Source organism: Phaethon aethereus, assembly GCF_964289735.1.
Source record: "Phaethon aethereus genome assembly, chromosome: Z".
Classification (NCBI taxonomy): Eukaryota; Metazoa; Chordata; class Aves; order Phaethontiformes; family Phaethontidae; genus Phaethon; species Phaethon aethereus.
Genome location: NC_138577.1, coordinates 2,285,388 through 2,297,138, shown reverse-complemented (window position 1 = coordinate 2,297,138; position 11,751 = coordinate 2,285,388).

Here is an 11,751-nt window from a genome sequence, read left to right as displayed (position 1 = left end):
TCCTCACGGAGTTCCATGCCTTAATGAAGGGAAGTTTCTGAAGCGTTTAACAGATGTACGTCGCTCCCACTCCCTTTGTGGGATTGAACAAATGTAATTAAATTGAATATTCCATACCTCGCCCCAAGCCCCTCACATACTCCCCTGTGATCATTATTGAATCTTTTTTCACCAGGTCCGTACATAATCCTTCTGAGAAAAACTGTGTTCGCTTAGAAAGGATAAAATCAGATGCACTATATATGAACCCAATTCAAGGCTGCTGTTAAGTGGTTTCCAAAGCGTTCTGTTGAACATTAACATAAAAACAAATTCATTTCTCCTTCAGATACGCTATCTTCTTCTGCCTATCTTCATCTTTCAGTTAAGATGTCCATATCTCTGACGAATTAAGGTGAAACAACAATATTGAGAAATTATTTGTGTCTGCGTGAGTCCTGGTCCTACTGCAATGGAAGCAAATTATATATTTTAAATATCTGTGTCATTCAGCTGAACAGGAAAGCCATGCAATTAATCATAATTCCCCTTGTATTCCTGTTTCTGCTGTCGCCTGTACCTAACACCACAGATAAGCATGGGGAATGGAAATTCCCAGTGAATGCCTCCTTATGGCTCAATAGGATAATGAACAATAAAACACACACACATTAGCTTCCCCCAGCAGAAGTTTATGACAGCGAGAGGTAAATTATGGTCCGGCCCTTGATTTGAGAGAAGAATTTCTCCCCTCACACTGATGTAACACCATTGAGGGCAGTTGTGTGCGTAAGGCAAGGGGAAGGTAAGAAGCAGATCAAGATGTTATCCTTTTTAACGTGAAAGCTGAGAGAAAAATAAAGAATTTTTATTCTAAAAACATGTTATAATAAATTAAGCCACTGCTCAGCCTACCTAATTTATCTTTCAGCTACAGTTGTTTTATACTTCTTCTGTACATTTGTTTAATACTTCTAAACCTTTACTTAAAAAAAATAAATTATCACCAAAGAGACTTGACCTGTATTTAAGCCAATGGCTAGTTTTCCTCTTCGGTGTTTAAGTCTGGTTTTTGTCTCCAGGACAAACTAGGAGAAGAAAATAGAGCCAGAGAACTCGGAGGATGAAACGAATGCCACATGGACAAGGGCTGAACTCCCTTGAACACAATAAAGAAGAATGAACAATTAGGAAGGATGCAAAACCCCGAAAAATGACCTCAGGTAAAGAGTAGGCGCTCTGGCAGAGACGGAGGTGTACCGGTCACGTAGGCGTGAGACGTCCGGTAGCACCGCAAAGGTGCAAGGTGCAAGAGACGGTGCTGACGCTGTGCTGCTGGTTGTCCTACACACCGCTGATAGATTGATTACGTTGGATAGACAGCGTCCTAATTACGGCAGTGGGAACGTGCTACATAAATCGGAAAGCGCTACTAGTAGCTTTTGGCACAAAGCCTCCAGCGTTACAAGAAGTTAACGGAGCAGCCTGAGGTGCCCAGGCTGCTCAGAGGGGGAGCGGGCGGGTTCCGCCACGCGCCCCTGCTCCGCGGCTGCCCCACGCAGCCCCCCACCCCACCAAAATCACCCCTGCGGCGGGACTCCCGGCGTCATGAAGTACGTGGCAGAGGAAGAGGCATTTCTGCCAAAGGAGACAATGAATGTCCTTTTCAATACAGAAAACGCTATAAAAAGGCCATCACGGCGTAAGGGATCTGAATGGCGTAGAAAATAGGGGCGAGGCAAATTTCTGCTGCTATAAACAGCCGCACGCACACCAGAGCGGGACTCCTGCCCCGGGGAGTCCTGGTACAGAGCCTTTACTATCGTCTGCAGAATTTATCCCAATTCTCTTCTAAACCACTCTCGTTTACTATAAACGCGGCAGTTGCTGATTTCCCACGTTACCTCAGCCTTCCAGCGCAGACCTGTGGGGTGCTAACCCGTTCCCCCACTGAGCCCGCCGTGCTCCTCCACCACCAGCTCTTGACTTCTTCTAACCTCCCGTTTGCCCCGTGCCTCGGCTGCTGCCACTTCTCACTCCGCACAGACGTGGCCACAGCAGTCAGCTCCCCGGCGTCACATCCAAATTGACGCTGATCTTGCCGTTGCTTTCTTCTCATCGGCATTTCTTCGACGTGCGCCAAACGGGAGAGGTGACTCGATGGCTTCAGCTGATGCACATGTGCAACTTCTCGACGGCGTTACCCACTCAGGACTGGGCTCTTTCCGCTGGTTTTAGGCACCCAGCACGAAGGCAAAGCAAACCCCTCGCGGGGGCTGCCCTCGGCTGGGGTCCGCGGCAGCGGTCAGAGGCAGAGCTGGGCGCGGGAGGCGGCCCCAGCTCCAGCCCCTTCCTCTTCCCCCCAGCGCGGCTCTGCGGAGGCACCCGGCAGCCACAGGTAAAACCTGCACTGCGGCACTTCAGCAGCCTCGTCCCCTTTTACGAGGGAAAAAGCTTCGACGGTGGCTTGGGAAGGAACAAGCAAGACCACACGGTGCCTTAGTTTTGGGGGTTTCAGCGTAAAACGCGCATAAAGCAGACAGCAACCCAGCGGAGGGACCTGCTGATGTCACTTGGCTATGACTCCCCTCCCCGTCGTCCCTTCCTCCCTCGTTCTCACAGCTGCCTCAGGAGAAATTCATTTATTCGGAATAGAGACCTGGCGGTGCGTACTAGCCACAAGCTCACAAAGGCAAGCAGCTATTTCAGATCTGTGGTGTTTGACATCCTTTATCTGCCCCTCGACGATCCAAATTCTAATGGCTCTGCCAAACACCTTGTTAAAACTTTTAAAACTGCCACAGAAAAAATGTCAGGGGAGATAAACAATCTTTAAATCAGAAAATAGCTTCTTGCCTGCTTTCTTATCAGCCAATGCCACCTACTTATACAGAAAACGTGCCTGCTGAACAGCTCCTGACGGGGAGACATTTGCAGAAGACCAGAAGCTCTGAGACCAGCCTTGGGTAACAGGCTGCCTCCCTTTTTTGCGAATTTACAGCCTCTTTCCAAGAGCCTTTGCCCAAACTGATCATTGCCGCTTTAAAGCCAGCCAGTCATCACCAGGGGCCTTTGCAAATCTCTGCCTTTCACTGCCTGTGAGGAGCTCTAGTTCCTCCTTTTCTACATGAAAATTGCTTTGTGCTTACACATACGCCTCTGCTTTTGTTTCCTGCACTTCTCTTTTTCGGGTTTTTTTTCTGGGCCCATTTCTTTCTTTTTTTCTTTTTTTTTTTTTTTTTTGGTAAGGCTTCTCATTTGGGAAAAAAAAATAAATCCTTTATCCTGGTTTAGCTCAAATCTTCCTTCTCTCAAGGCTTGTTTTCTGGGGAAGAAAATGCATCTCTCTTCCTCTAACTGCAAATTGTGATGCTCATCACTCTATAACTCCTGATTCAGACTGTCTTTTGAAAAGAACCGCTTGGCTGTCCATCAGAATATCATCTATAGTCAGGAAGCTGCAGCAGAAACTGCTCTTGCTTGTAGGAGAAATATTTCAAACCCAGTCACACAAATAACAAGAACAAATGTATATAAATACATCATTCTAAGCAAGGTTTCCTTCCATCACTCGTAGCAGTGAATGTTAACAGGTAAAGGAACATATTTTAGCTACTGAAAAGAAGAACGGATGTGCAAGGAGTCAACATTTCCAGACCCGAAGCCTTCGGAGGTGAGCTGGGGCAGCTGACCTGGGTCACAATTTTCAAGAACACCTCAAGTTTGATTTTGAGCGTCTAATGAACGGTATTTCGGACACCACTTTCAGACTCGTTGAGCCTCGTGCATGCCACGTTCCCAATGAATTACTTGGCATCTCAGAAAAATGGATTCAGAATTTTGGGAGAAAAAGGTAAAGCCTGTACTTGGAAAAAAATGGTTGTTAAACCTCTACATCCCTGTTCCCTTTCCACTGAGGGATGAATAGCCCTGATCTCCTTCCCAGGGGTGGATGGCGAAAGAACAAACCCAGAGACAGAAATTTTCAAAACCCACAAAACATTGATGTTTCTTCAGGAAACTCCATAGTTCAATCCTTTATACTTTCACTGTAGTTACAGAATTTAAGTGCCACCAGTGAGCAGAGGTGTCCCACCAACACTAGTACAGTTTCCTCTGAAGCCAGCAAGGTATTGGAGCAGGACTGGGCACCAAAACACTCCCATTGCCCAGAGTCTCTTTGAGCACTGATAAAAGCTGAAGGAGTCCATTCCCCATGGTGAACGGGGCCCCATTTCAGACATTCACCGAAAGGAAAGGCTGCCAGCAAAAGAAGGTAAGTTAGCAAATATTAGTATGGATATCAAACATGACAACTAGGTAACGTGGTCTGATGGTACACAAAAGAGAGGACTCAAGGGGGATACAGGAATTGGGAGTGAAGGTCATGATGATGAAGAAAACTCTAAAGCGTTTAAATGTTACAGATGAGGGTGAGGTAAGAAAACAGACATTCGGGTAATAATCACAGGGCAAAGTTTCTCATGGGTCTACACAATTTTGAACAGTTGCTTGAAGAGTAGTAGAGATAACAGAGTGGTGGGGTGGGGTCTTCTAACAAGGCTGGATGTAGCCTCTAAAATATGAGGACTCGGCCCCGTAATATCAGATGGATGATCTGACAGCCTGCCATCTCCAAGGGCTTTTCATTAAAAACAAGTTTAACATCCAGCTGGTTAATGTCCAAGATCCCGCTGTAGGAGCAGCAGAACATCTATAGTCAACCGAGACGAGAAAAGGATTAATCTTGTTCCCCTTCCAGAGACCACGTTCATTCTTTGTTTTTCATCTTTTCTTTCTTTTCTCTTTAAACAGCTGGGACACGCCCAGCTCTTCAGGCAGATACTCGTGTTTCTGTAAATAAACTTTTTCCATTCCCTTCGTTCCTTTTATGAAATGGTAAAACTTTCCGGAAAGTCCTAAAGCACTTTAAAGCCTATAACCTTATAAAGTCGTAAGGTTCTCCTGTCCCTAAGCTATACTGTAAAATAAGTCCACTGCACAAGCTCGTTTCATTTTTAATAATTCTATAGTTATTGCCCCATAACTTTCCCGGTCATGAACTCCAGGCATAAAACTGAAAAGAACAAGAAATCTGAAGACTCGTTAATAAAATGCTCTCACACAACCTCGTCACACTCCCTAATTTAGGGACAGATTCACCCCTTGGATGGGTGTGAACGGACTCTGTCCGAGAACGGCACTGATGACATCGCCGCTGGATTTGACCTCAGGAAGCTCCAGGTGAGACGTCAGGCACGGAAGTGTCCTCTCTGCCGTTACTTTAAAGAGGATTGCAGATGCATCTCGCACACACACAGGCCCACTCTCGAAAATGTGTCGAAAGGTAAAATCGGGCTGAAGGAATAAAATACTGCCGCTGTCAGGAAAAAGAAAGAGTGCTTTGTGCAGCTTTAACGACAGAGAGAGCTCCGTAGGAGCCGCAGCCGGGGTGCAGGGGCTCGCAGAGGAGGGGTCCTACCCAGCCCTTGCGGTGCAAGCAGTGGCGAGGACCACCCTGGGGTTTTCCTGCGCCCGCCTGGCAGCACCCCGGGGGATGCAAAGTCACCCCGCTGGCGTCGTGTCCTGCGAGGGACACGGCACCGCCTGGGCGAGGGGGCACGGACCGACCCCTCTCTGCTTGCCCACCCCGGGCGTGCTCTGCGGCGGGGCATCCGCGGCACAACAGCACCTCCCCTCCCCTCCCCTCCCCTCCCCTCCCCTCCCCTCCCCTCCCCTCCCCTCCCCTCCCCTCCCCTCCCCTTCCCTTCCCTTCCCTTCCCTTCCCTTCCCTTCCCTTCCCTTCCCTTCCCTTCCCCTCCCTCCCCTTCCCTTCCCTTCCCTTCCCTTCCCTTCCCTTCCCTTCCCTTCCCTTCCCTTCCCTTCCCTTCCCTTCCCTTCCCTTCCCTTCCCTTCCCTTCCCTTCCCTTCCCTTCCCTTCCCTTCCCTTCCCTTCCCTTCCTTTTCCCTTCCCTCCCCTCCCCTCCCCTCCCCTCCCCTCCCCTCCCCTCCCCTCCCCTCCCCTTCCCTTCCCTTCCCTTCCCTTCCCTTCCCTTCCCTTCCCTTCCCTTCCCTTCCCTTCCCTTCCCTTCCCTTCCCTTCCCCTCCCTCCCTCCCTTCCCTTCCCTTCCCTTCCCTTCCCTTCCCTTCCCTTCCCTTCCCTTCCCTTCCCTTCCCTTCCCTTCCCTTCCTTTTCCCTTCCCTCCCCTTCCCTTCCTGTCCCTTCCCTTCCCTTCCCTTCCCAAGAGCTTCTAATGACATCAGCATAACTGTGAGCACTGACTGAACAAACATCAGGTTCACACCAAAGATAATTTATGATATTAATTACAACTTGCTTGAAACTCATAGAATGAGAGATACTGAGAAAAGTTATTTTCCTTGGAAATGTAAAACATTTTAAATATTAATTAAAGTGTAGTGATGAAACTCCTTCTGTCCCCACAAACCTGTCCTGCTTCCTTCTCTTTTTTCCCCCATATCTTTTTCACCTTCCAATTTTAATCTTTTCATTTTAATTTCATTTTCCTATTAAGAGCAAAAGAAATTTAAGATTGGATTTGTTTCGTCCCGCATGACCCAACCCTTGGAAATGCAGAGCTGGTTTCTTTAATGATCCCTGTGAAGGCAGCGAGGTGCGGGTGTGCTCATGGCCTGGGAAATTTCCCAAAATAGATGTGTTGGGATAATTGTTCCCTAAGAGTTATTTCGGTATACCCCTGAACTCTCGCAATCTGAAATAATTAATTTTTCCCCATCTGGAGGTGGACTGAGCTAAGTATGCAAAAATAATCGTTACAATCTGGAATAGTTTTCCACAGGGGCCCTCCATTGGAGTAACTTTTGGGGAATAATTGGTCCATCACTGGTCTGCTGGCCAACTTCCAAGGGCAGAGAAGCCTTTAGCCGTTACAGGGTGTTCGCTAATGTATTTGCCAAGCAGACACCGGTCAGGGACACGGCACGACCGCGGGCTGGCGGTACCCAAAGGGGCTGTGAGGTTTGCCCGGGGGTGCACCTAAAGCCCCTGCAAAGCAGTAGCCCCCGTTCGAAGGTAAACCAGAGTGTTCTTGTTCGGCTCCCACCCTTGTGCATCACCCACACGTGCCCCATTTTCTGCAGAGGGAGCTGGAGGGGGCTCGCTGCTGTGGTGAGCCCAGCACCGGCGATGGCAGCACGGTCGGAGCAGCATGGTGCCCGGCCGGATCACTGCGCTATCTGGGACCCCCAACCACAGTTTGGGAGGTGCTTTCTAACCTGATTAAGTACGAAAACGATCACTGGTGGCTTTCACTGTAAAAGCCAAATGGTACCACTGTTGCATTCCCACCACAGTAATGCCTCTGTTCACCACTTAAAGAACATCCTACATGTATTTCTCCGCTTAAATAAAAACCTGTGCAGCTACCTAGCATCACAGCAGGTCAGACGGGGAAAGGAAGGCCACCTCATATGAGTGATGGCATTTTGAAAAATAAGAGGTACCTCTACACTCATACTAGTTGTTCAGAGCTGGCAGTATGGGGCCAATATAACGTGGCACTGCACCTCGCCACCCACCCATACGGGCTTCTGCAGCAGGCGGGTAACCCCGAGCCCCCCAGGTCCTCACTCGCCAGCCCAGCACGCTGGCCTCTGACAACCTCCACCAAGCTGGTCTGGCTGAAGGTCAACAAGGTGGCCAGCCTTCTCTCTGCAAGAGAATTAAATTACTGGGGAAGAGAGTTATGGGTCACCGCAGTGGTGTGGGGCTGGTTAAGAGGTGCTAGGAAGCAAGAAGGCACCATAAAACTAGCTCTTGCTAAGCCGGCAACTCAGCTTTAGCAGAGGCTGCCACAGTTTCTGGGTTGAAATACATGGGACTGGGGACCATAAAAGTGCCAGAGCGCTGGAATTCTTTATGAAAACAGAGTGACGCTAAATTATGCCTCGAACTGCTGGTACCTGGATTTGAGGATGCAAATCTGAGGAGCTTCCCTGCACGCTGCCTCCTCCGGAAACCTTTGAGAAGGGCTCGTCATTGACAGGGGGAGGCAAGTGCTTATTTTTTTACTACAAATTTCCTCCTGAGACGAATGTCAATATGATCATTCAGAGACTAGAATCTGTCCTGAGACGGGAATCAATACTTCTGTTTTAAGCCTCATTCACGGAGAATGAGTACGTGCTAAAATAGGCCATAACGGATGCAGTGTTGGCAGTTTATCACCTGTCAGCAAAACATTTCAGAAATATTTCTCTCACATCCCATACAAAGACATGTATGTGATGATTGTTCATTAGGTAGGTATAAGGAGACTCTCTCTATTGTTTTTAATTTCCAGTGCAGGTGAAGAAAACCTGAGGATTGATGAAGGCTATTTGCCAAGCTGCACATGCACTCAGAAATTTGTTTGATGTCATTTTACACCGCAGTAAACGTCATTTCATCTGCAGGATACAGCGTGGGTTGGATTGAACTTGACCTTCAGTCCTCGGTCTGAAGCCTTTCCGCGTGCGTTTTGGTAGGTGGGCAGGGCAGCGCCAGAGGGAGGGAATCGTGGGAGCGCGTGGGAATCGCGCTTTATTCAGCCTCAAGCTAACGCAGTTCCCTTTTTTGTTACTTTCCAAGTCCAAATTCAGCTGCACGAGCAGGTATTAACAAGTCAAAAATAGCAAAAGCATTTAAGAGGCGGCGCGCCCATTCCGCCTCGGAGGAAAGCCGCGGGGCTGCGGCTGGAGTCGGGCGCGGGGACGCAGAGCAAGAACCGCCCGGGGGGTCGGGTGGGGAGAAGCCCGTCAGCCCCACGGGCACAAGACACGAGCGGGAGCTGCAGGAGCCCGACCACCAAGCCTGGCAAAGGCGTCGCCTCCCTCTCTTTCAGACCCGCCGCTTGACACGCCGGCTCTGCGCTTGCTTCCCGACGGCCTGTTTTCCGCCAACGTTTGTAAATCGCGGCAAGGCTTCCTTGGTCGCTAGGTCGTTGTAAGAAGGCGCGCGGCGTGTCTGGCTGAGCTGTGCTTGGCAAATGCCCTTTTCATCCTTTTCGGGACTCCCCCCTCCCAGAGGCAGCTCAGCCTGCGAAATCGAGATCCCGCTGTTCGGCGCAGGCAACGCGGTGGGTAGTGCCGCGGCGCCGGCGGGGGTTTTCTACCCCAAATAACCCGCCGCTGCAGTTGTCCGAGCAAACGCCTGTTGCTGCCTAATCCCGAACTGACTGAGTTTCCGTTTTTCCGACAGCCTTGGCTGTACCTGAAGACTTGGCTGGTATTACCTCTGCTTAGTGCAGCCATACTTTTAAAACCAGCATTTCACCAGAGTGGAAGGAATATCAGGGAGCTGGGAAAGCCCTTTCTTGGGCAGCGTCAGCGGTGCGGGGCCGAAGGGGAGCCGAGCACCTGCAGGCGGGGCGCAGGCAGAGGCAGGACAGACGGACACGGCGGGCACCGGCCGGCGGGGAGGTGACGCAGGCTGAGCAGCGCGAAACACCTACAGACAAGCCTTTAGCTCAGAGCCGTTCTGGGAAGGCAGTGACCTCGCTGCTGAAGGTTTTACCGAAGTACCTCAAAATTAAAGGAGAAGCGTTGAACAGAAAAAAGTACTTTTAAACAGAAAAAAACAAAGCTCCCGACATTTACAGAGTAGAAATCTTTGCAAGTGTTTGTTTATGACAAACTCTCACCAGAAGCACAGAAAGATACAAGAAAAAAAAAAAAAAGACAAAACCAGAAGAGTTTCACATGCAGGTTCAGGGTGATTGAATCTGCAAATTTGGTTAGAATTGGATAAATATCACTGGGTAAAAGAGAGGAGAAATTTGGAGATCCTGCATGATTCATTCTGATATTTTTAACCAAATATTCAAAACCTTCATTCAGAAGAGATTTCAACTTTTAATTTAGCTTGGTTCAACTTTGTAAACAGCAAGGCCACCTGGAAACAAAATGTTTTGGCGTAGAACATCTATTTTTCAAGCAAGAAAAATGTTTTCATTGTGGGTCTACTGCACATGATTTTTCCCTAACGTCTCAGTTTACTCACTGAGCAGTTAAACCTGTTCGCAGAGGCTCAGTGAAGATTTTGGGCATCGGAAAATTATTAAGCACCTACCCTTTAAAATACAGCGAGCATAAGACATTGTCTGCATCAGCTACTCTTGTGTTGTTGGCTCAGGTGCAGCTAACCTCCAAAAGCCTCAGTCGATAACTAAATACGGATTGTCAGGACACCCAGATTTCGGCAGCTCCCTGCTAACTCAAAAGCCAAACTAAAAATAACTCCTGCAGAAGCACAGCTGTGCTGTCGGGGCTCCTTCCAGCTACATGTGCCGATGAGATGATCAAAATCTGCCTAAATCCTGGCCATCCGTCCTGTTACGTATTCACAGTGTAAGTCACCGGGCAGTTGCACGAGCAGGCTCTGGTTTTGAGCGTTAATCGTTACGTTTCATTGGCATTATAGCTAGGATTTAATGCGCAAATAACGGCATGTTTCCGGCTGTTTCCATCGGTCCCTCGTGGCTTGCTTCCGCAGCAGGGGCAGGGCGGTGGGAAGCCTCTGCCCCTTGCTAGCGGAGGCAGGAGAGCGGCAGGTCGCCGCGCGAGGCGCGGGACGCGGCTCTTCGGAGACGTGCCGCGGCACGTACGAGTCGAGCACTGCCTTGCTGTCCAACGGCTTTAAAAACAACCTCAGCCGAAGCCTGTTAGAGTCAGCCGAGGTTTCTCCTTGGTTTCAAAGGGCTGTGACTCAGACTCGCTGTGTACCACGGCGCGTACAATTGAAACAGTAAAGCCTCGTATTTCTCCAAATGTTTCTATTTTTGGATCTCAATTTTTTTTTTGCAGCAAACTCACCAAAGGGCCAAGGTCCTTTAGTGGGATTTCAGCAGAATGGGGACATTCAAGCCCAGAGCTGAAGCCTTTGGCACATCTGACCATCCATCCACCGTCCTCCCTCCCTCGTGTACGCCTTTGTAGGGGAGTGGTTGGTGGCTTTCCCACCTCGTACCCAAGAACAAGTACCGCAGAGTGATGCGAAAGCAGGATTAGGGCTTCATTTCTAGAGCTGGATCTATACGGCATGCCCCAGGGTAGCCAATACACAGGTCACAAAAATCAGACAATCATAATTCTGAAAAATACTGGAAAAGAGGGGTTCAGCACATTTGGCTTCATTTACTGCTGCCGTCCGGGACCCGGGACGCCTCCACGGGCGGCCCCGGAGCGCGGGCGCGCTGCGGGCAGGATAGGCTCCGTTTTGCTCCCGGGACTCTTTCGGCCGGACCCCCGGGGCCGGTCGCGGGTGGGTCCCACGCGGGTGGGGGGGGGGGGATGGCTGCGAGCTCTGCCTGCAGCAGCGGTGCAGGCAGGTCTGGCACAAGCGCTGCCCGTCGGCAGGCGGAGATGAGCGCTGCCTGCGCTGCCTGCGCTGCCTGCGCTGCCGGGGGTGCGGGCGGCAGCGGGCGCATTGCTTGAGCTACACCGACCTCTAGAGGCTTCGGGCCCAATTGCCGGGGGGTCGGCGCGGCGGGGGTTTTCCCCAGTGAACGGAAGGGTTTGCCGGGGGGGGGAGGGGGGAAATGCCCGTTCCACCTCCTGCTTTCTCTGCGCTGCCGCCCGCCGGCCTCTCCCCCCGCAGAGGCTGCGGGGCCGGGAGTCTGCGATCACGCGATCATCCAGTGCTTTGCGTGGGAAGGGACCTCTAAAGGGCATCTGGTCCAACCCCCCCGCCGTGAGCAGGGACATCTGCAACCAGAGCAGGTTGCTCAGAGCCCCGTCCAGCCTGACCTGGGG